Raw genomic sequence first — 26,299 nt, 5'->3', positions numbered from 1 at the left:
AACAAGGCCTAGGATCCGTACTTTCGCTAGTGCAATCTCTCAACAATGCTAACAAAGTTGGATCATATGATTATCCCTCAATGTGCAATAAAGAATCACTCCCGAGTTCCTATTAGCGAAGAACAAAAGATAGAAATTGTTTGTAGGGTACGAAACCACCTCAAACCTATTCTTTCCGTTCGATCTATCCTAGAGTTCGTACTAAAATAACACAAGCTATTCTTTTCGATCGATCTAATCAAGAGTTCGTACTAAAATAACACCATATGACACACATCAACCAACTCTAATGTCACCTATATACTCCAATGTCACCACGAGTATTCATGAGTTAATTATACGATATGCATCAAAAAACTTCATGATCATAATATTCAATCCACTCAAAGAACTACAAGGAGACCCCAAAGTTTCTATCGGAGAAAAGATAATAAAAACATGCATCAACCCCTATGCATAGATTACCCCAATGTCACCTCGGGATCCGCAAATTGAGTGCCATAACATACATCAAGTGAATCAATATGATACCCCATTATCACCTCAAGTATTCATACCGCAAGACATACATCATGTGTTCTCAGATCTGAACATTCAATCCGACAAGACAAAACTGCAAAGGGTAAAGATTCAATTCATCACAACAAGAGTAGAGAGGGGAGAAACATCCTATGATCCATCTATGTTATAAAAGCCTATGATATATCAAGATCGTAACATCTCGAGATCACGAGAGAGAGAGAGATATTAAACACATAGCTACTGGTACAAACCCTCAGCCCCGAGGGTGGACTACTCCCTCCACATCGTGGTGGCCGCCGGGATGATGAAGACGGCCACCGGTGATGATCTCCCCCTCCCGCAGGGTGTCAGAACGGGCTCCCGATTGGTTTTCGGTGGCTACAGAGATTTGCGGCGGCGGAACTTCTGATCTAGGTCTGCCCGAAGGGTTTTGGAATATTTATGAATTTATAGGGTAAAGTGGGGGTGCAGGAGGCCACCGAGGTGGGAACAACCCACCTGGGCGCGCCTAGGACCCCAGGCGCGCCCTGGTGGGTTGTGCCCCCCTCAGGGCATCCCCCAAGTGCTGCTCTAGCCCATCGGGAGTCTTCTGGTCCATAAAAAATCCACAACAACTTTCAGGGTGTTTGGACTCCGTTTGATATTGATTTCCTGCGATGTAAAAAACATGCAAAAAACAGCAACTGACACTTGGCACTATATCAATAGGTTAGTACCAAAAAATGATATAAAATGATTATAAAACATCCAAGAATGATAATGTAACAACATGGAACAATCAAAGATTATAGATACATTGGAGACGTATCAGCATCCCCAAGCTTAATTCCTGCTCGTCCTCGAGTAGGTAAATGATAAAAACAGAGTTTTTGATGTGGAATGCTGCGTAACATGTCATCTCATATTCTTTTTCTTTATAGCATGGACATTTGGACTTTTATATGGTTCAAAGCAATAGTCTAGTTTTGACATGACAACTTAAATACTCAAGCATATCAACAAACAATCATGCCTTTCAAAATATCAACGCTAAAATAAGTTATCCCTAGCCCATCATGCTCAACCATTGATCCATTCATGAAACACATTCGCATATTAGCTACACCCAATGCTCAAGTATGATCATAGTGCCTCCTAGTTGGTGCTTTATAAGAGAAGATGGACAATCAAATTAAAAACAAAAATTGCATAAAGTAAAAGAAAGGCCCTTCGCAGAGGGAAGTAGGGATTTGTAGAGGTGCCAGAGCTCAAAGCGAAAATTGAGAGATAAAAAATATTTTGAGAGGCATACTTTTTCCACCAACGAAAGCGACTTAGAGCTCCCGACACTTTCCATGATAGATATATCATAGGCGGTTCCCAAACAGAAAATAAAGTTTATTCCTTTTTCCACCATACTTCCACTTTCCATGGCTAACCGTATCCACGGGTGCCCTCCAAACCAACACTTTCCAAGGAATTTATTATTTGACAACATAAAGTAAATTCCTTTTTCATTTCGGGACTGGGTGTAACGCCCACGATGCGGCTATATCTCCCACGTGTCGAGGCACGACTTAGAGGCATAACCGCATTGTGGTTTTGTCGCAAGAAGGGTCATCTTCACACAATCCCATGTAATGAACAAGAATGGGATAAAGAGTTGGCTTACAATCGCCACTTCACACAATACATAAATAAATCATACATCAATCAGAGTACACACATAGGTCCGACTACTGAACCAAAAGAAAAGAAGACAACCCCAAATGCTAGATCCCCGATCGTCCCAACTGGGCTCCACTACTGATCATCCGGAAACGAAACAAAATAACGACCAAGTTCTTCATTGAGCTCTCAGTTGAGCTGGGTGGCATCGCCTGCACTGGTATCATCGGCACCTGCAACTGTTTTGGAAGTATCTGTGAGTCACGAGGACTCAGCAATCTCACACCCGCAAGATCAAGACTATTTCAGCTTATGGGTAGGAAAGGGTAGTGAGGTGGAGCTGCAGCAAGCACTAGCATGTATGGTGGCTAACATACGCAAATAAGAGCGAGAAGAGGAGCAACGGAACGGTCGTCAACTAGTAATGATCAAGAAGTGATCCTGAACTCCTACTTACGTCGAGCATAACCCAAAAACCGTGTTCACTTCCCGGACTCCGACAAAAAGAGACCATCACGGCTACACACGCGGTTGATGTATATTAAATAAGTCAAGTGTCAAGTTCTCTACAACCGGACATTAACAAATTCCCATCTGCCACATAACCACGGGCACGGCTCTCGAAAGTTTATAACCTGCAGGGGTGTCCCAACTTAGCCCATTATAAGCTCTCACGGTCAACGAAGGATATTCCTTCTCCCGGGAAGACCCGATCAGTCTCGGAATCCCGGTTTACAAGACATTTCGACAATGGTAAAACAAGACCAGCAAAGCCGCCCGAATGTGCCGACAAATCCTGATAGGAGCTGCACATATCTCGTTCTCAGGGCACACCGGATTCTCCAAACTTCCGGTAGATGAGCCCAGAGTTGCCCCTGGTGGCCACGGGCGGCTGCAGGTTGGACCAACACTCAGAGGAGCACTGGCCCGGGGGTTTAAAATAAAGATGACCCTTGAGTCTGTAGAACCCAAGGGAAAAAGGTTTAGGTGGCAAATTTTAAAACAAAGGTTGGGCCTTGCTGGAGGAGTTTTATTCAAAGTGAACTGTCAAGGGGGTCCCATAAATTACCCAACCGCGTAAGGAACGCAAAATCAAGGAACATAACACCGGTATGACGGAAACTAGGGCGGCAAGAGTGGAACAAAACAACATGAGAAACAACCATCCCATAAACATGGCATGATGCACAATCAAGTATGATGCATGTCCGGTTTAAAGAGGCATGGCATGGCAAAGTGCACAAACAAAACTACAAGTTAAGTGGAGCTCAATATGCAACGAGTTGCATATTGACGAAACACCGCATCAATTGTTTAGTTCTCTCAGTTATGTACCCAACAATATTAAATGTTTTTAAACATGGCAAGAGGTGAAGCATAAGAAAACTACCTATCTAGGCAAGTTTAAATGAGGCCGGAACAACAAACAATAATTCCGGAAAAAAACCCATATGCATATTATGAATTTTGTACTGTTCTGCCCTAAACCATATTTTAAAGTTGTCAAACATCAAAATAAAGTTAACCCAGTTATTCTATGCATTTTTCCGCCCCATTTAATATAAAGTTTATTAAATTCGGAGATACGGTTATTTAGTTATGAAATAAATCATTTTGCCAAAAAAGGCTTTCGCCCCGCTTTATAGATAAAGCAAACTGCCCAAAATAAACATCCAACAGAGTTCACACACACACACACACACTCAAAGTCACTGCCGCACAAAACGCACGGTACCAAAGGGGTTAATGCTGAGGGCACAACTCAACAAGCCCTAAGAACAAAAGGACACAAATAAAGACCGCCATGGATGAGACCAGCCTAATCAGGTTCCGGCGGTGGTGGCGGAAGCGGGGGCGCCATGTGGAAGGCCATCGATCGAAGGTCGGTGAGGAGGGTGTCGATGGTGCTCCGGTCCTCGGGGCGGCTAAGCGGCCGCCAAAGCTGCAAATAGCCACACATTTTGAAGATCGCGTCAGTCGCACGTCGCAGAGGCACTTTCTGAATAACGAGCTTGTTGCGAATATTCCAAAGCGTCCATGCAAGTATCCCAATGCACAACCATCTAATATGGCGGTAACGTGGGGAGGAGGCGGGGATCTCCGCGAGTAGGTCAGGGAAGTTGGAATTGCACCACTGTCCGCCGACCGTTTCACGGAAGCACGACCACAGGAACTGGGCAGTGGAGCAGTTGAAGAAAATGTGGTTCGAATCCTCCACCGTGGCACACAGGGGACACATCCCGTCCCCAGGGCCATTGCGCTTGCGGACTTCCACCCCAGAGGGGAGACGTCCTCGGATCCACTGCCAGAGGAATATCCGGATCTTGAGGGGGAGACGAATGTCCCAGATCAGGCTAAAGGGCTCAGGGGCCAGCGAAGGGGCGATGGCAGCATACAGAGACTTCATGGAGAAGCATCCCGAGGGCTCCAGACGCCACGCCAAGGAGTCGATGGCGCCCTCTACCTGCATTGGCAAGAGAGCGATGTCTTGTAGAAGGGCGTCCCACGCGTCAACCTCCTGGGGGCCAAAGGAGCGCCGAGAGGCGAGGCACCCTAAGTCAATAAGGGCCGCTTCGATGGAAATGCTGGGGGTCTGCCGCAATGGCAAATAAGCCCGGGAAGCGGGCGTCCAGAGGGGAATCCCCAAGCCAGCGGTCGAACCAAAACAGGGTCGAGGACCCGGAACCCACCGAGATGGAAGTGCCAATCCGGAGCACGGGGAGGAGCTGAATCACCGCCTGCCAGAACTGGGATCCCCCAGTGTGCTGGCAGAAAGCAAGAGGTTGTCCTCGGAGGTACTTATTCTGAATGATGGTAAGCCAGAGGCCGCCCTCCCCGTTGGCAATACGCCATAGCCATCGGGTCAGGAGAGCAATGTTCATGCGACGGGAGGACAAGATCCCCAGACCTCCCTGGTCCTTGGGTTTGCAAATGTCCGGCCAGCTCACCATATGGTATTTTTGCTTGTCCCCCTCGCCAGCCCAGTAAAATCTGGACTGATATTTGGCCACCTCCTGGTGGAGCGTCTCATGGAGTCTATAGAAGCTCATGAGGAACCAGAGGAGGCTAGCCAGCGAGGAGTTGATGAGGATTACCCGCGCCGCCTTCGAGAGCCACCGGCCCTTCTAGGGCTCGACATGGTGTTGCATCCGGGTCACGGAAGGGCGGAGGTCTGCTATGGTGAGGCGAGAGTCCCTAATGGGGATCCCCAGATAGGTCGTGGGGAAAGAACCCAGTCGGCAATTAAGCCGGTCCGCAATGCCCTGGGCCTCCATCGGTGGGTATCCTAGCACCATCACTTTGCTCTTATCAAAGTTGATGGTCAGACCAGACATCCGTTGGAAGCAGAGGAGGAGGAACTTCAGGTTGGCAATATCGGACTCGGAGCCCTCAACCATTATTATGGTGTCGTCGGCATATTGTAGGAGGGAGACCCCCCCTCCTACAAGGTGTGGGACCACGCCGTGAATGTGGCTGGCCAATTTGGCTTTGTCAAGAATGGCCGCCAGGGCATCAGCCACCATGTTAGATAGGAACGGCGAGAAAGGGTCGCCCTGGTGGACCCCACAGAGTGTGGGGAAGAAGGGGCCGATCTCACCGTTAATGTTAATAGCGGTCCGACCGCAGGAGACAAGCTGCATAACTCTGGTCACCCAACGGTCATCAAAGCCCTTACAGAGTAAAACTTCCCGAAGGAAGGGCCAGTGCACAGTGTCATAGGCTTTATGGAAATCAAGCTTCAGGAATACCGCCCATTGGTGCTTGGAGCGGACTTCGTGAAGGACCTCGTGGAAGACCAACACCCCATCCAGGATAAAACGGCCCTGAATGAAAGCCGACTGATTGGAGTGGGTGATCGAGTCGGCGAGCCGGGTCACCCTATTGGCGTACCCTTTGGCCAGGATCCGAAAAATCACATTGATCACAGTGATGGGTCGGAATTGGCGGATGTCCGTGGCACCCAGAACTTTGGGGATAAGAGTGACTACCCCGTAGTTCAGGCGCCCAAGATCCATGGTCCCTAAGAAAAACTCGTCAAAGAGAGCCATGATCTCAGGTTTGATGGTCTGCCAGAATGCTTTAAAAAAGGAGACTGGCAGTCCATCCAGCCCCGGCGCCGAGGAGGCGTTCATGCCCTTAATCGCCGCGAGGACTTCCTCCTCGGAGAACGGGGCAACTAAGGCGGCATTGTCCGCAACCGACACAAGCTGGGCGCCTGACCAAATGTCAGGTGCCAGAGCGATCCCACCCCGAGGGGTGGGGGAGAATAGGGCTTTATAGAAGCCATCTACATGTGTCCGGATGTTCGAGGGGCGGAGGAGCTGGGAATCACCATCCCACAAACAGTGGATGGAGTTCCGACGTCGCCGCCCATTCGCGATCGCCTGGAAATATGCTGTATTAGTTTCGCTCCGTAGCACCCAACGCTGGGTACCGTGGAGCCTCCAGTAAGCTTCTTCATCTGTGTAGATGGTAGCGAGCTGATCCTCGAGATCATATCGCACCATCCACTCATCCGGGGAGATCCCGGAGGTGTCCGTGCGGTAATCCAAGGCCTGGATGGCTGAAAGGAGGACTTTTTTCCGTTCGCGGAGGTCCTACCAAGGTTAGCTCCCCACCCTTTCATGAATTGGCGGCTGAGCTTGGCACAGAACTGCCAGGAGTCCACCGCTGACATGGATCGGTGGGGAGAGGAGCGCGCAGAGGTCCACTTGGCCGCGACCCCCTCCCTGAAGCCCTCTTGGTTGAGCCAGAAGAGCTCGAACCTGAAGCGAGGCGGGGTGGGAGGACGTTCATCGGCGGTGGAGAGAAGGAGAGGGACGTGGTCCGACCCAATCCGGGTAATCGCACGAAGCGAGGCCAAGGGGCATCTAAGTTCCCATTCCGGGGAGACTAGGATGTGGTCCAAGACGGACCGCGTCGGGTCGGCTTGGTGGTTAGTCCAGGTAAACCTGGCACCCGTCCGCTCAAGCTCGCGGAGGCCAAGATCCGCGATGCAGTCGTTGAACATCTGCATCCTGGGGAGGTTGATTCGGTCATTATTCTTATCATCGGGAGAGCGGATGAGGTTGAAGTCCCCTCCAACAACCACCGGGAAGGTGGAGGCGGAGACCTTCTGTTGGAGCTCATCAAGGAAGGTCGGGGAGCGGCGGTGGTCCGCCGGCCCATAGACAATGACAACCTCCCATTTGAAGTTGAGCGCCCTCTCGAAAAGCTCCATGCTAACGAAGAACTCGCCCCGGTCCATCCCGCCTACCTCAAAGGTGGCATCCTTCACAGCTAAAAGGATGCCTCCCGAGTGCCCCGTGGTCCCACTAGAAGGGAGCCAATGCCAGGCGAATAGGTGGGGGCTAAGGCGCTCCAACTCGGGAAGAGAGAAATCCGTGCGCAAGGTTTCCTCAATGGCGATGATGTCGATGTGTTCGTCACGCATGTACTCCACTAGCTGGCGGCGCCGGCCGTCATGGCCGAAACCGCGGATGTTCCAAAAGAGGACCCGCATCTAAACCCCCATCGGGGGGCTGCTTGACCCCAGAACAGAGGAGGCGCTACTAGCCCTGAGCGCCGCAGTGCGGGATCTGGTGCGGCCACGGATTTCGGGTGCAGGGGGCTGGGGAGCCGGAGGGTGGAGGAGGCGGGCCCGGGTCTCAGCGAGTTTCCCATCAAGGATTTCCCGGGCCTGGATCGCAGCAATCTGCTCTAAGGGGGGTCCAACCTCCCCCCTGAAACTACGGACGAGTCCGCGGCCACCCTGGCGAGGTGGCCCAGCGGAACAGCCTCAAGAGCAGAAAACGAGCAACAGGAAGAACTGGGGGGGATGTCGATCGCACCTGGCTCGAGGTTCCGGGCCGCGGCCCGGATCTCAGTGCGCTCGGAGATGGACGGCGGAGGGCCTCCAGTAGGGCGGTCCGCGTCGAGACTTGCACTGCGACGGGAGGCAGTCACCGGAGTCGACGAGGCCCGAGCCCGGCGTGCGTACGGCGCAGTCCGGGGCGGGTGGGGGGCGACGGGGGTAGCCACGTCCGTAGCAACCCCCAGGGGCAGAGCGGTCGGAGGAGCAGTCGTCGCGGGCCGAGAGGTCGGAGAAGCAGTCGTCGCGGCCTCCTGGCAGGCGTCGGACCCTGGCAGAGCTGGAGAGGGCGGGTCCGGGGCCGGTGGGCCATCCTCCGGCGATGCCGAAACGGCGGCCTCCGGGGAGGCGGCAGGAGGTAGCGCCGGTGCGCCCTCAGGGGAGCCGAGCAGAAGGAGCTCGCCGGAGGGAGGCATGTCCGAAGGAGGGTCCGCCAGGGCCAGGAGGGGTACCTCCAGGGTCGGAGGTGGGGGACCGGGCGCTGGGGTGGAGCATGGCGAGCGCGGTGAGGAAGGCGAAGCGACGAGAAGGCCGATGCTGGAGATGTCACTCATCTCCGTGGAGGAGGAGGGAGCGGCCGTCGGCAACATCCCGGGAGCAGCCCCGACAACACGGATCAGTCCATGTGAGCGGCCCGAGCCAGCGCCTGTTCCCCCACGGCCGGAGTTGGGTCGCGCGAGGGGGAGCGGCTGTGGCCCGAAAGCTCATCGTCGTCGTCCGGATCCTCGTGACAGGAGGGGCGTGGCCGGCGGTAGTGGGAGTCGTCACGCCGGTCAGTGCCCCCACCTCCAAAGTGCCCATCATCAGAGAAGCGTGGGCGCCCAACGTGGTTGGGAGGCTCGGGGGAGATGTTGAGGTCGAATCCCAGGTCGTTGAAGAAAACGCGAACGGTGACACGGAGCTTGTCGGAGTCGAGGCATTTAACCTTGACCCGGACCTCCTCCTCTTTGCGGAGGGAGAGCTCGTCTACCACCACCACCTTGCCCAGGATCTTGGACATACTGTGAATGACCCGCTCGGACCGGGCGACATCAGGTAGCCCAGCGATGAGGATCCAAGCAGTATCCAGAACTGCGACCGCCTTGGGGTCGGCCTTAGGCTCAGAGATGTTGACCACAAGCTTGTTCAGGGCCAAGGTGATGTCGTCGCTGCGGGTGCAGAGGCCCAGGCTGATGGCGTCAGGAAAGACCACGGTGAAAGAGCTGGCAGAGGTCGGAGTCACCTGCCAGTCCCACACACGCCGGCACAGGTGGTTGAGCTTGGCCTCGATCATCTCCGAAGAAGCAACACCCACCCCCACGACGGTGACGATCGCCTGGAGCGATGGGGAGGGGGGTGGTAGATCGTCCACCTCGATGTGGAAGAACCTGAGGCCCTCGATGCCATGGCCGTACATCATGAGCTCATCAGTCAACGGACGATCCGGGCACAAGGCTGCCGGGTGTCCAGTATCCTTGCAGAGGTAGCACATCGGAAGGTTGGTGCACTCCACTTGGTAGTGGCCCGCGATCCCGTAGTTGAAGCACGGGGGCTGGTCACGGGTAGCTACCACATCGGCCAACGCCGAGGTCGCGGGGAAGGGGGCCGGTGCAGCAGGGGGCGAGCCGGACCCCGCTTCTTCTTCTTCTCAGCGCCCTGGCGCCCTCGCCCCCCATTGCCTCCAGAGGTGGGAGGGAAACTGGGCTGGTTGTGGGGGGGTTGGTAGCGGCGCGAGGGCGCATCGGCGGCAGCAGGAACGGGGTTACGGGACAGGGACGGAGAACGGGCCCGGTGCCGCTCCGGGGATGGGGACCGCCGCCGGTCAGATTGCCGCGCCTCCACCACGGGCGACCGGGGACGGTCCCGGCGGTCATCGCGGGGCGGGGAGCGGCGGCCGTCTCTGGCCGGCGAGCGGCGTCTGTCATGACTGGGGGAGAGCCGAGCTTCGCGGGGAGGAGAGCGGCGCGGGGCCCTGGAGTCGAGCTCGCGGCGCAGGTCCGCCTCCCGGCGAAGTCCCTCGGGTGACGAGCGTGACGGGGCACGGCGGTCGTCCAGGCCGCGCTTGGGCCGGCCAGCGTTGTCCCCCCACTCGCGCGTCATCCCCGGCGAGGGGGCGGGGCCGAGGTCGGGGGAGGGAGAGAGGGCCGGCGCAGCAGGGGCGAGCCGAGGCGGCGGGGGAGGGGACGAGTGAGGAAGAGACGTGGGGAGAGGGGAGCGAGGTGGCTGGATCGGGAACCCTAGCGGGGGCCAAATCGATCGCACTAGAGGAGGCCGGGGCAGCAGGCCTTGGGACGGGCCGGCACCCGCCGTGGGCCGTGGCATTCCCAGGCCCATGACCAGCCCAGCCGCAGGCGCAGCAGGCGGCGGTCCAGCCCGGGAGGGGCGGCCCACGCCAGGGCGGCCCACCACGCAGGCACGGGGCGGGTAGACGGCTAGGGGTTTCCCCTACCGCCGCCGGCGCGGGAGGGGGGGGCAGGTCGCTGGGGAGGGGGGCACGGGCGAACGACGTGGTGGGCTGAGACAAAACGGAGCCGGGAGGAACCGAAGTGGCGATGAACGGCCGGAACGGGGTGCGGCGGGCGGGCACGGACAAGTTGACGGCGATCTCCGGGGGCGGCGCGGCCACCTCGGCCGCGGCCACAACACTCGAAGGCCGCCACGACGACCGGGCAGGGCCCAGGTCCGCACGTCCCGCGACCCCCCAGCCAGCCGCGCGCCGGCGGCGGCGGGATCGTCCCGTCCCCAAGGTCGTGCCTTGCCCCGAAGAAGGCCGAGCTGAGCTCGAGCCTCGACGGCACTGCGCTCGCGCCCGGGCAGCCGAACCCCCACCCCTGGGGGTAAGGCAGCCGGCGGCAGGGAGCTTCGGCGAGCGAGCAGGGGCGGGAGGGGGGACCCGATCCCGGCAGACCACGGGGCGGCCGACAGCGACGTCCTCGTCCTCCGCAAGGTCAGCCCATACCAGGGGCGTCGGGGCATCGGAGTAGGCGGGGGCGGAGGGGGAGGGGACCGGGGACGTGGGCGGAGAGGCCGACGGCGCCGCCGCGGTGGGCACGTCAGGGGCATCGCCCCGACAGTCGCCAGAGGCAGGCGCGGGTGCGGGTGACTCCATCTACTCCCGTCGAAATAAATCATTTTAGCATGGCATTTAAGCAAATTAATTCAAACAACACATTTAAACAATTTAAACATGGATGAAAGGTTGATATTATTAACCTACACAAATTTCTGAGCATTTTACATACATGAAGTTTTTACATATGATGCATAGTTTACGAGTTATTATATGCATGAAGACTAGGGACTAAACTGTAAACTGGCAGTTTTCTGGATAATTAGGAAATTCGTCCGACGGGGAAAAAGTGCTGAAGATATCTCAGGAGATTCGTGTTTTCATTCCTAATCCGTTCCAGCTATCTCAAGGTTGTTATCTCTTTTGAGCCATTTAATTCTACCAGCGCAGTCTCTCTTTTAAATTGTTCAACGGTGTTTTCTTTTGAGTGGGCCCTAACCCACAGGTCTTTTCCCAGGATCTTACCTGACTCTTCTAATTTTTCCGGAGCTTCTAAAATTCTTTTCAAAGTTTGACGTAAGAATGGGTTATCATCAGTCATATGTCTTTCTCCAAGATATTTCAAATTCTTTCATCGTTAATTCAACCTTTCTATTCTTCATTGTTCCGGAGTGCCTCAACAAATCATGGTCATGCTTCTCGTCGTCATTCTCGGATTTTGAAGACCGAAGAAGAGTTCCTCTTATATCCTTACCCGTTCTTCCAAAGATTCATGGTTCTAGCTTTATGCCATCCTCTCATAATTGTTTTTCGATTGTGAGAATTCTTTTCATAACCATCCGGAGCATTTCATGAGTTGTTTTCGCTTCTTGATCATCCAAAGGCCATCATTTCAGAAGATTTATTCGTTCTAAGTTTTCAGCCTCGTTCTCCAATTATTCTAAATTGATGTCTCTTCGTTCATCTCCATATTATTCCGGTGCACCGTTCAAGTATTCTCTAATCAGCTCGTGATCTCTTCGTTCACTTGTATCTAAATTCTCTCAAGTATCTTCGTTCATTTTCTAATTCTTCCCGGTGCTTCTTTATCTTTTCTTCATTCATTTTCAATTCGCACGTGGTTCGTTCAAGATTCCTTTTCTCTTGTTCTCATATTGATTTATTCGTTGGTTAAATCCCACCGGTGGTTCCATCAAGACCTTCTCAAGTTTGCGCAATATCTATCTTAATCCTTTCTACGAGAATAAGTAGTATGCAAAATCCGTTGCTTGTCATCAATCTAAATTGGTGAAGGCTAGGCATAATGTAATTCTTATTCTTGTTTCATCCAAGTGATTAATTCCTTATTCCGGAGATTCATCAAAATTCTTGATCTCATTTGTTCATTTTTCTTTCCGAAGCTCAAAGTTATTTCAATTATATCATTTCAAAGCTTCATCTAATCATTGCAAGGCTTCTCCCGGAGTTCTTTTCAACTTTCCCCTTTCGTTTGATCATTCTTTTATTATCGGAGTTCTTCATGGAGGATCAACATGGTGGCTCATCAAGGATTGCTTTCATTCTTCAATTGTTCTTCAAGAATTCTCTCGAAGTTATGATCCGCCAAGCTATACTCAAAGATAAACATGGTGTTCTACACATGTTTTGTTTTGAGGAGTTCAAGCATTCATCTTGCATTCCGAAGTGCAATTCTTTCTCTCTTATCTTTTGAGGTGGTGTTATGTCATTCTTGATAATTTTCTTCATGTTTCATGATTCACAAGTTGTCAAGAATGAGATATTTTAAATCCATCATTTTCTCTTCGTTCAGGAGATGGTCTCAACCTATCAATCCCTCCATTGGAGTTATCTTGGTAAATATTTCACCTAAAGCTTTCCCTAAGGAATGTTGCTATTATGGTGCTTATCAATGATCCAAGTTTTCTCATATCCTCTTGGTGAAAGAAGTTTTTCATCTCGTTGGTGTTATCAATTATATTATTTGTTTTCGTTAGTGGCAGAATTGCAACTCAAATATTGAGGTCTTTTCCATAAGCCCACTACAAGCTTATCCTTTCGCTGTTGGTTTTCCAACAACTCCGTTCTAACCTTCTAGGAAGGATGCTTTCCAAGCTCATTTGTGGCAGAAGTTGTCATTTTCTTCTCCATTCTTTATTCCAAGGATCTATCTTCTATTATTTATTTCTTCCGGAGGCATTGTGATGTTGCTCTCTTCACTCATCTTCTCAGTTTGTGAGGACCGTGTTCTTTTCGTGCTTATCCATTTCCAACCGGAGTGTCGTGCCCTCTTTTCAAGTTCTTCCCATTCTGTCAAGTTTTGCCTCCCTTCTCAACCGAAGTGCTGTCTGAAATCTTTCTGACCCATTGTGCCATTCTTTCGATAGTTCCGGAGGCAGTGTGCTGTTGATTGCATTAAGTATCCTCTCATCTTGTAAAGTTCATGTTCAATTACTTCCATTTACAACAAGTGTTCTGGATAATTAGAAAACGGAGATATTTTATAGACGTTTGGGGATGATCCGAATCCAACGGTAACGATAGTCCGGTTCGGGTTCGGGGAAGTTTCGGACACGTGTGAGGGGTCGATGCACTGTGTAAAGAGACTCCGGTTTAGGCAAGAGGGAAAACGAAGAACAAGGTTGGTCTTGGAACGGACAACGAGAGCAAGGGGGGACGCGACGACTATGAGCGGATGCAAGTTTTATGAAAACATGAGAATGCAATGCTCATGATGACATGATGAATGCAACAAGCAAATAAAACACACGGCAACAACAAAAAACAAGGAAGGCATCTGGAGCGTCGGTCTTGGGGCGTTACAGCACTCCACCACTACAAGAGGATCTCGTCCCGAGATCTAGGGATGGCACCAGAGAGAAACGGAAGAGGAATAGGTAAAACAAAGTTGCTTCTTGACAAACGAGTGAAACCACGAACCTTGAGAGGTTGAACAAATTAAAAAGAGAATACAACAAAGATGAACAAAGTTGAAAACAATCCGTTAGGAAAGAGGAACAAGGAACATTACGGGAACCTTGTAGGTTGAAAGACATAAGAAAAGGGTTACAATGGACAAGAAGTACATGCAAGCATTCCGGTTGAAATGAGATGTACAAGGAACGATAAGGATCAATTACGACAACACTCCTGTTGGAAAATGGAAGAGATAGAATATGAACTTGGCAAAATGAAAGCACTTGGATGAGACTCCGGTTAGAAGTGGAATGATAGACACAACACTCCCGTTAAAACAAGATAAAGAAGGAATAAGAATGATATAATTTGGACAGCACTCCGACTGTAAATGGAAGTAATTGAACATGAACTTTACAAGATGAGAGGATACTTAATGAAATCAACAACACACTGCCTCCGGAACTATCGAAAGAATGGCACAATGGGTCAAAAAGATTTCAGACAGCACTTCGGTTGAGAAGGGAGGCAAAACTTGACAGAATGGGAAGAACTTGAAAAGAGGGCACGACACTCCGGTTGGAAATGGATAAGCACGAAAAGAACACGGTCCTCACAAACTGAGAAGATGAGTGAAGAGAGCAACATCACAATGCCTCCGGAAGAAATAAATAATAGAAGATAGATCCTTGGAATAAAGAATGGAGAAGAAAATGACAACTTCTGCCACAAATGAGCTTGGAAAGCATCCTTCCAAGAAGGTTAGAACGGAGTTGTTGGAAAACCAACAGCGAAAGGATAAGCTTGTAGTGGGCTTATGGAAAAGACCTCAATATTTGAGTTGCAATTCTGCCACTAACGAAAACAAATAATATAATTGATAACAGTAGCGAGATGAAAACTTCTTTCACCAAGAGGATATGAGAAAACTTGGATCATTGATAAGCACCATAATAGCAACATTCCTTAGGGAAAGCTTTAGGTGAAATATTTACCAAGATAACTCCAATGGAGGGATTGATAGGTTGAGACCATCTCCTGAACGAAGAGAAAATGATGGATTTAAAATATCTCATTCTTGACAACTTGTGAATCATGAAACATGAAGAAAATTATCAAGAATGACATAACACCACCTCAAAAGATAAGAGAGAAAGAATTGCACTTCGGAATGCAAGATGAATGCTTGAACTCCTCAAAACAAAACATGTGTAGAACACCATGTTTATCTTTGAGTATAGCTTGGCGGATCATAACTTCGAGAGAATTCTTGAAGAACAATTGAAGAATGAAAGGAATCCTTGATGAGCCACCATGTTGATCCTCCATGAAGAACTCCGATAATAAAAGAATGATCAAACGAAAGGGGAAAGTTGAAAAGAACTCCGGGAGAAGCCTTGCAATGATTAGATGAAGCTTTGAAATGATATAACTGAAATAACTTTGAGCTTCGGAAAGAAAAATGAACAAATGAGATCAAGAATTTTGATGAATCTCCGGAATAAGGAATTAATCACTTGGATGAAACAAGAATAAGAATTACATTATGCCTAGCCTTCACCAATTTAGATTGATGACAAGCAACGGATTTTGCATACTACTTATTCTCGTAGAAAGGATTAAGATAGATATTGCGCAAACTTGAGAAGGTCTTGATGGAACCACCGGTGGGATTTAACCAACGAATAAATCAATATGAGAACAAGAGAAAAGGAATCTTGAACGAACCACGTGCGAATTGAAAATGAACGAAGAAAAGATAAAGAAACACCGGGAAGAATTAGAAAATGAACGAAGATACTTGAGAGAATTTAGATACAAGTGAACGAAGAGATCACGAGCTGATTAGAGAATACTTGAACGGTGCACCGGAATAATATGGAGATGAACGAAGAGCCATCAATTTAGAATAATTGGAGAACGAGGCTGATAACTTAGAACGAATAAATCTTCTGAAATGATGGCCTTTGGATGATCAAGAAGCGAAAACAACTCATGAAATGCTCCGGATGGTTATGAAAAGAATTCTCACAATCGAAAAACAATTATGAGAGGATGGCATAAAGCTAGAACCATGAATCTTTGGAAGAACGGGTAAGGATATAAGAGGAACTCTTCTTCGGTCTTCAAAATCCGAGAATGACGATGAGAAGCACGACCATGATTTGTTGAGGCACTCCGGAACAATGAAGAATAGAATGGTTGAATTAACGATGAAAGAATTTGAAATATCTTGGAGAAAGACATATGACTGATGATAACCCATTCTTACGTCAAACTTTGAAAAGAATTTTAGAAGCTCCGGAAAAATTAGAAGAGTCAGGTAAGATCCTGGGAAAAGACCTGTGGGTTAGGGCCCACTCAAAAGAAAACACCATTGAACAATTTAAAAGAGAGACTGCGCTGGTAGAATTAAATGGCTCAAAAGAGATAACAACCTTGAGATAGCTGGAACGGATTAGGAATGAAAACACGAATCTCCTGAACATTAATAGAAAGAGGTGGATGATTAAGAGATGCACCGACATGAGAAAGCATTTGAAACGAGGAAAATAATACGATCAAAACTAAAGGCTTGACTGGAGTCCACCGAAGAAGAAAAGAACGAAGAATAATAGACTTGAAGCTCCATTAGTATCTTCATGGGAAATCACCAGATAAGAACATTGAAAGAAAAGAATGAAGAGACTTCGCATCAATAAAAAGGATACTTGATTAAGAAATCTGAGTCCTTGAAGAAAATGGTGGGAGGGTGGGAAAACAAAGGCAACTTGGGTCGGATGAAACGAACACCGTTGAGAAAAGCTTAGAATTGATCTTGCGAATGTTGGAATGACTGGATGCACTTGAAGAGAAACACGCCGGTTGGAAAGAATTGGGATAACAATATCGATGATCAAGAAGGATTAGTATCCACATTGGAATATGAGAACACCACTTAGAAAAGGTATGGAATCCACATTTGACTTCGAAGCAACTCGAATACCACAACTTAAAACAAAACAAAGGATTTGGCTTGCGGAATAAGCCGGAACAAACATATGATACAGATTTCGTCCGAAGTTTTTGTGGTGGGGCCCACACGGGCTCGATCATACAACACCATCATGTACAAGGCAGTGCACATGACATACGAAGCGTCCCTGAGTCGGCATAGCCAAGGACTCTTTAAGACACTACGAGACCACTCTAAAACCAACCGTGGAAAGGCGGACCACTAGACGTCGAACCCCAATCTCATATCATGCATCTGTCGGAAAGATATCCTAGGAGCTACTTGAATTCCCACTTATAAACTCCCGAAACTTTCTGGTCATGCAATCAGGTGTTGGGGGTACAGGGGACACAATATATCTCACCCAAACTAACAATACCTAGATCCAGCTGTATCCATCCTTCAACACATAACCAAGAAACCTTCGGAAATCATTTACCTCAACCTTCCAAAAGCATCCGTTATACGAGTTATGGCAATACTCCCAAACTCCCGCCCCAGTACTGGGTGGCGTCGAGGTGATCTCACCAACAACTGCATAAAAGAGATTTTCGATGGCGGCGAAACTCAGGTATTCCAGAACTGCAACGATAAAATTGTGACGACAACACCTCGGAGCTCAACTCCTCGGGACACTGCCACAACCCCTAAATGTCAGGAGGCACCAAGAACAATGTTCTCATCACAAAACGATCGGAACGATTCCAAGATACCCGCGTGATCCTAATTTTTTTTAGTGAAATTTGAGGAGAGAAGAGTCAAAACTTCTACGTCAGGAGGCCTCACCAGAGCGACCAAGGGACTGAGGAGTAAAAAGAATCCTACTCTCCGATATATATAATCCTAAGACTCAAAACATTTTTGTTCTAGACTCAACAACGTCAGCGATTCGATCAAGCAGGGGGCTCCTAAGTCGGGGATGGCTCTGATTACCAACTTGTAACACCCACGATGCGGCTATATCTCCCACGTGTCGAGGCACGACTTAGAGGCATAACCGCATTGTGGTTTTGTTGCAAGAAGGGTCATCTTCACAGAATCCCATGTAATGAACAAGAATGGGATAAAGAGTTGGCTTACAATCGCCACTTCACACAATACATAAATAAATCATACATCAATCAGAGTACACACATAGGTCCGACTACTGAACCAAAAGAAAAGAAGACAACCCCAAATGCTAGATCCCCGATCGTCCCAACTGGGCTCCACTACTGATCATCCGGAAACGAAACATAGTAACGACCAAGTTCTTCATCGAGCTCTCACTTGAGCTGGGTGGCATCGCCTGCACTGGTATCATCGGCACCTGCAACTGTTTTGGAAGTATCTGTGAGTCATGAGGACTCAGCAATCTAACACCCGCGAGATCAAGACTATTTGAGCTTATGGGTAGGAAAGGGTAGTGAGGTGGAGCTGCAGCAAGCAATAGCATGTATGGTGGCTAACATACGCAAATAAGAGCGAGAAGAGGAGCAACGGAACGGTCGTCAACTAGTAATGATCAAGAAGTGATCCTGAACTCCTACTTACGTCAAACATAACCCAAAAACCGTGTTCACTTCTCGGACTCCGCCGAAAAGAGACCATCACGGCTACACACGCGGTTGATGTATTTTAAATAAGTCAAGTGTCTAGTTCTCTACAACCGGACATTAACAAATTCCCATCTGCCACATAACCGCGGGCACGGCTCTCGAAAGTTTATACCCTGCAGGGGTGTCCCAACTTAGCCCATTATAAGCTCTCACGGTCAACGAAGGATATTCCTTCTCCCGGGAAGACCCGATCAGTCTCGGAATCCCGGTTTACAAGACATTTTGACAATGGTAAAACAAGACCAGCAAAGCCGCCCAAATGTGCCGACAAATCCTGATAGGAGCTGCACATATCTCGTTCTCAGGGCACACCGGACTGTCCAAACTTCCGGTAGACGAGCCCAGAGTTGCCCCTGGTGGCCCCAGGTGGCTGACAGGTTGGACCAACACTCAGAGGAGCACTGGCCCGGGGGTTTTAAATAAAGTTGACCCTTGAGTCTACAGAACCCAAGGGAAAAAGGCTTAGGTGGCAAATGTTAAAACCAAGGTTGGGCCTTGCTGGAGGAGTTTTATTCAAAGCGAACTGTCAAGGGGGTCCCATAAATCAGCCAACCGCGTCAGGAACGCAAAATCAAGGAACATAACACCGGTATGACGGAAACTAGGGCGGCAAGAGTGGAACAAAACACCAGGCATAAGGCCGAGCCTTCCACCCTTTACCAAGTATATAGATGCATCAATCAAAATAAAAGATATTGTGATATCCCAAAATATCCATGTTCCAACAAGTAACAAACTTCATCTTCACCTGCAACTAGCAACGCTATAAGAGGGGCTGAGCAAAGCGGTAACATAGCCAAACAACGGTTTGCTGGGAAAGGTGGGTTAGAGGCTTGACATGGCAATATGGGAGGCATGATATAGCAAGTGGTAGGTAGCACGGCATAGCAATAGAGCGAAACAACTAGCAAGCAAAGATAGAAGTGATTTCGAGGGTATGGTCATCTTGCCTGAGATCCCGCAAGGAAGAAGAACGAGTCCATGAAGAAGACAAACGGACGAAGTCGAACAAATCCTCACAAACGCGACGTTATCGGAACTAACCCGAAGAAGCAACACCGGAAAGAAGCAAACAACATGATAAACAACCATCACATAAACATGGCATGATGCACAATCAAGTATGATTCATGTCCGGTTTAAAGAGGCATGGCATGTCAAAGTGCAGAAACAAAACTACAAGTTAAGTGGACCTCAATATGCAAAGAGTTGCATATTGACGAAACACCACATCAATTGTTTAGTTCTCTCGGTTATGTACCCAACAATATTAAATGTTTTTAAACATGGCAAGAGGTGAAGCATAAGAAAACTACCTATCTAGGCAAGTTTAAATGAGGCTGGAACAACAAACAATAATTCCGGAAAAATCCCCATATGCATATTATGAATTTGGTACTGTTCTGCCCTAAACCATATTTTAAGGTTGTCAAACATCAAAATAAAGTGAACCCAGTTATTCTATGCATTTTTCTGCCCCATTTACATATAAAGTTTATTAAATTCGGAGATACGGTTATTTAGTTATGAAATAAATCATTTTAGCATGGCATTTAAGCAAATTAATTCAAACAACACATTTAAACAATTTAAACATGGATGAAAGCTGGATATTATTAACCTACACAACTTTCTGAGCATTTTACATACATGAAGTTTTTACATATGATGCATAGTTTACGAGTTATTATATGCATGAAGACTAGGGACTAAACTGTAAACTGGAAGTTTTCTGGATAATTAGGAAATTCATCCGACGGGAAAAAACATGCACTGGGCTGAAACTGGCAGGCCCAACATGCATAGGGGAGGGGCTGGGCGCTGCTCACCATGGGCTTCGGCCCAGTTGATGGAGAGGCTTGGGGCAGGCAGAGCCAGCTGGGCCTTGGAGAGGTGCTGGCCTGGTGCGTGCGAACAGAGGAGGCCACGGCGAGGAGGCAAACGGCGACGAGGCTGGGACGGCACGAGGACGACGCCGACGAGCTCCACGGCCACGGTGAACGGCGGAACTTGGCGGATCTGGACGGACTCGAGGGAAGGGAGGGGGCTTGGCGTTGCAGGAAGCAGCAGAAGCAGCGGGCAAGGCGGCTCCATGGACTTGGCGGGGTGGCGGGTCAACGCGGGGTCAAGCGGTGCTCGATGCAGAGGCGATGTAGCGGCTGTGGCAGGCGCGAGGTTTAGCAGAAGGGCAGCAGCCATGGCGAGGAGGTCAACGCGAGGCCGGCAGGGACTTGGCGGGGCGACGGCTTGCTGGGACTTGGGCGGCTCGATGAAGAGGAGCAGCAGCGGACAGGCGCGGCTCCTGCAGAGTGACTTGGCGCGAGGTCTTGGGGCTTCGGCGAGCTGAGGAGGTCCGGCAACGACGGGGATGGCCGGGACCCGATGGATCCGTGGAGATGCGGTGGTGGCTCTGTTGCGGTGACGGACGCAAGCTCGGGCTGCAGCCATCCATGGCGACGTCGTGGGGCTCCTGCTCGAACAGAGAGGCAGAGGGGGGTCGGGTGAGAGAGATCGATAGGAAGGAGGCGACGTAGGAGAGGTGCGGCGACCTGCTGGTGGTGAGGAGCTCCGGCGACGGAACTGCAGAAGATGGCCTTGGAGCGTTGGTGCTCGAGGCGAGGGGCATCTCCTCGAGGAGGAAGAAGAAGCAGGGTGCGGCGGTGGTCCTGGAGGTCGCCGTCGAGCCGGCTGACCGCGTGAGAAGACGAGGCCGAGCGCTCCTGCTCGGGCCTCGGGAAGAGAGGGGGTGGCGGCTGCAGCAAAAAGGCTCGGCGAGGGGTGGATCGGGAAGGAGGCCGGTTGGGTGGATCGGGCAGGGGAGATCCCGAGGGGGATTTGGTGGACTGGCGGCGGCGAGGGAGAAACCTCCTCGAATTTAGGGTTTGTTTGATTTGGTTGGGGCTGCTCTATATATAAGGAAAGGAGGGAGTTTTTGGATCATCCGATTAAAGTCAGACGGTCCGAGAAACATAGGTTAGAAAGTTCAATTAAGAAAACGGAGATATTTTATAGACGTTTGGGGATGATCCGAATCCAATGGTAACGATAGTCCGGTTCGGGTTCGGGGAAGTTTCGGACACGTGTGAGGGGTCGATGCACTGTGTAAAGAGACTCCGGTTTAGGCAAGCGGGAAAACGAAGAACAAGGTTGGTCTTGGAACGAACAACGAAAGCAAGGGGGAACGCGGCAACTATGAGCGGATGCAAGTTTTATGAAAACATGAGAATGCAATGATCATGATGACATGATGAATGCAACAAGCAAATAAAACACACGGCAACAACGAAAAACAAGGAAGGCATCTGGAGCGTCGGTCTTGGGGCGTTACACTGGGCATCCCTAATACCTTTGCCTTACTCTCGTGCAATGACAAGTGAATAAACACTCCTTGTGAGAATAACACATCTTGCATGGAAAATATTGGCCACCCCTCGCCGCCTGGCGAGCGGTACGAGCACACAAAAGAGAAATTTATTTTGAAAATTCGAGATGGCACATACAAATTTGCCTAGAACGGCAAAAGAATGCCGCATATAGGTAGGTATGGTGGACTCATGTGGCAAAACTTGTTTAAAGGATTTTGGATGCACAAGTAGTGATCATACTTAGTGCAAAATGAAGGCTAGCAAAAGATTGAGAAGAGACCAACCAAGAAACGAATAATCTCATAAGCGAGCATTGAGCATAATTAACATCGAAAATGCACCACAAGTAGGATGTAATTTCATTGCATAACTATTGACTTTCGAGCTTGCATAGGGAATCACAAACCTTAACCCCAATATTCTTATTAAAGCATAATTACTCATCAACATGACTCACATATCACATCATCGTATCTCAAAACTATTACAAGGAATCAAGTTTATTTTGTCCAATGATCTTCATGAATGTTTTTATTATATCCTTCTTGGATATCTATCACTTTGGGACTAATTTTCAAGTGTTGCTTATGATAAGCTCAAACAAATGTAAGTGAAGATCATGAACATAATATTTATTTTTCTCAAATTAATTAAAGTGAAGCAAGAGAGAATTTCTTCAAAAATTCTAAAGCACACCGTTCTCAAAAAGATATAAGTGAAGCACTAGAGCAAATCCATAGAAAAGAGCTTCGTTGACGGGATGTGCGTGCCGCTTACCTAGCCTCCCTGGCAACTATTTGAGGACTCTATTTTATTTAAAAACTTTCAGATCTAATTATTTTATTAAAACAGCAAGCAAAACAAAATAAAATGACCTTTCAAGGATAGCACAACTTATGTGAAGAAGCAAAAACTTAGGCTCAACTGATACTAACCGATAATTGTCGAAGAAGAAAGGTGGGATGCCTACCGGGGCATCCCCAAGCTAAGATGCTTGAGACTTCTTGAAATATTATCTTGGGATGCCTTGGGCATCCCCAAGCTTGAGCTTTTGTGTCTCCTTAGTTCCTTTTATATCACGGTTTTCCCTAAATCTTAAAAACTTCATCCACACAAAACTCAACAAGAACTCGTGAGATAAGTTAGTATAAACCAATGCAAAAACCTTATCATTATCTACTGTAGCAAATCACTAAAATTATTATTCAACATTGCATAATAAATGCCTCTCCATATTTAATACTCCTATCCTCAAATAGAATCATTAAACAAGCAAACATATGCAAACATAACAACAATCTGCCAAAACAGTACTGTCTGTAAAGAATGCAAGAGTATCAATACTTCTTAAACTCCAAAGATTATGAAAATCTACAAAACTGTAGAGAATTTATTAGATCTTATTTTTCAAAAAGTTTCAACATTCACATTCTTACTTTTCTAGGGAATTTTTGCAACATCGATAAGCTTTCTGTTTTGAAACAGCTACTCATATACTTGCAAGATAAGCATGGCAATGGCTATACTTGACATTTTTATTGAAAAGAAAGATTCAAAACATTATTATAAATAACAGCAATCAAATCCTAACAAAAGAAAATCACACTCCAAGCAAAACACATATCATGTCACGAATGAAAACATAGCTCCAAGTGAGGTTACCGATAGTGTTGGAGACGAAAGAGGAGATGCCTTCCGGGGCATCCCCAAGCTTAGTTGCTTGGATCTTCCTTGAATATTACCTTGGGGTGCCTTGGGCATCCCAAAGCTTAGGGTCTTGTCACTCCTTATTCTCCTCATATCGACATCTCACCTAAAACTTGAAAACTTCAATCACACAAAACTGAACAAAACTTCGTGAGATAGGTTAGTATGATAAAGAGCAAACCATTTCACTTTGGTACTGTCAAAGAAAAGATTCATAATTGTTTCCACACAATGCCTACTGTAGCATATCATTTCCACATTTTATATTGAGCAATATAAGCTATAGAAAGTAGAAAGCAAGCAAACTATGCATTGAAAACAGAAATCTGTCAAAAACAGAAGAGTCTGTAATGATCTGGATAACTACCATACTTCTGCTACTCCAAAAATTATGAAAAAATTAGGAACATGTGAGAAATTTGTATATTAAACTTCTCCAAAAAGAATCAACCCAAAAGCACTCTTCTGTTAAAAATGAGACTTACTTTTGTGAGCGCAAAAGTTTCTATTTTTCAGCAAGGTCAAATCAACTATCACCAAACATGATCCCAAAGGCTTTACTTGTCACTTTATTGAAACAAAAGCAATAAAACATGATCAATACAGTAGCATAATCATGTGAACACACAAAAATATTAGGTAAAAGTGTCGGGTTGTCTCCCAACAAGCGCTTTTCTTTAATGCCTTTTAGCTAGGCATGATGATTTCAATGATGCTCGCATAAAAGATAAGAATTGAGACATGAAGAGAGCATCATGAAGCATATGACTAGCACATTTAGGTCTAACTCACTTCCTATGCATAGGGATTTTGTGAGCAAACAACTTATGGGAACAAGAATCAACTAGCATAGGAAGGCAAAACAAGTGCAACTTCAAAACAATTAACACATAGAGAAGAAACTTGATTTTTTTTGAAAAGGGGGATTCCCCAGCCTCTGCATCAGGTGGATGCATACGGCCACTTAGAGAAGAAACTTGATATTATTGAGATATGTAAGAGCATAAGTTCCTCCCTCATAATAATTTTCAGAAACATCATGAATGGATTCAAAAATATAACTATAACATGCAACACTGTTTTCATGATGCACAAGCATAGAAGATTTATCACTCTTTAGGGCATACATGTTATCATAATAATCATCATAGATAGCAACTTTATTGTCATAGTCAATTGAAATCTCTTCAAAAATTGTAATAATATGCAACACCCTCCAAAATAGTGGGATCACTACTACCTAGAGTTGACACTCTTCCAAACCCACTTTTATCAATGTAATCATCATAAATAGGAGGCATGCTATCATCATAATAAATTTTCTTATTGAAAGTAGAAGGAATCAAAGGATCGTATTCATTAAGCAAAGCATCCCCAAGCTTAGGACAAGCATTATTTCCAGCAAATAAATCTTCAAACATTTCATACTCATTAAACATAGCATCCCCAAGCTTGTGGTTTTGCATATCATCACAATCATTCTTATCAATAGCATGAATGGCACCGATAGTATAGCAAGCATTATTATCATATTCTTCCAAGCAAGTGCTAAAAATATTTTCAAGATCATAAGAAATATCGTTGTCTTCCCAATCATAATCATTACAAAAAGTAGTAGGTATCACAAAATCATACTCAATATCATCATCCTCCATCAACATATTTGATTCACTTTCATGAGGCACAATGGTGATAGGAGCAACATTATTTGGGAGAGATACCTTTTTGCCTTTATTCTTTTTTCTTTTCTTCTTTTTCACCACATCATGTGTCAGTTTAATTAATTTTTTCAAGCTTCTTGTTGAAGAGATTGATTGGATAGGAAGCTCCTCCTCGTTACCCGATTCATCATAATAAACACTAGGAGGGTATTGTGAAAATTTTCCCTTTCATTAGTACTCTCTTCATATTCCATTTGTTTTCTTCTCTTTAGGTAGTTGGCAATATAAGGATTCTCAATGCAATTTACCGCACAAAACATATAAATTTCTTTTAGATCAAAATCAAGAAATCTCTCGAGATTTGGAAAACCCTTAGTTATACGTTTCATTTCTTCATACCCCAAAAGAAGACTAAGCTCGTTATGATGCTCAAGGGTAATCAAGTTATCACAATTTTTGGACACGATTTGATCATGAAATAATTTGCATTGGATATTTAAATGACCACGTTCATTGCAAAGTTCACAAGGATGGCAAAAAATTACATCTTTCAGCACAAACATCTAGCCTCTCTTGCAATTTTTTCGTTTATAAATATTTATTGTTCTTACAAAATCTATCTTCCCTTTTTGGTGTGCAGATGCACTCCCAATTCACTCCGCAAAAATTGACATGCTTATAAGAAACATTTTTGTCATGACTTGTGCAATCATCACTAGCTTTTTGGATATTCAAAGAATTCAAACTAACAACATTGCAATCATGCTCATGATTCAAATATTTTGTGCCAAACATTTTGTTGACTTCTTCTTCTAACAATTGAGTACAATTTTCTGAACCATCATTTTCAAGAAAGATATTATAAAGATAATCAATAATATGATGCAACCTCAATTCCAATTTTTTATGTAGTTTTCTTTTATCACCAAACTAGTGATAAAATAAGAAACTAAAAGATTCAATTGCAAGATCTAAAGATATACCTTCAAGCGCTCACCTCCCCGGCAACAACGCTAGAATAGAGATTGATGTCTACTACCCAACTTTATTC

Source organism: Aegilops tauschii, chromosome 1 (genome assembly GCF_002575655.3).
Source record: "Aegilops tauschii subsp. strangulata cultivar AL8/78 chromosome 1, Aet v6.0, whole genome shotgun sequence".
Taxonomy (NCBI): domain Eukaryota; kingdom Viridiplantae; phylum Streptophyta; class Magnoliopsida; order Poales; family Poaceae; genus Aegilops; species Aegilops tauschii.
The sequence above is the reverse complement of the archived record's forward strand: the minus strand, read 5'-3'. Positions refer to the sequence as shown.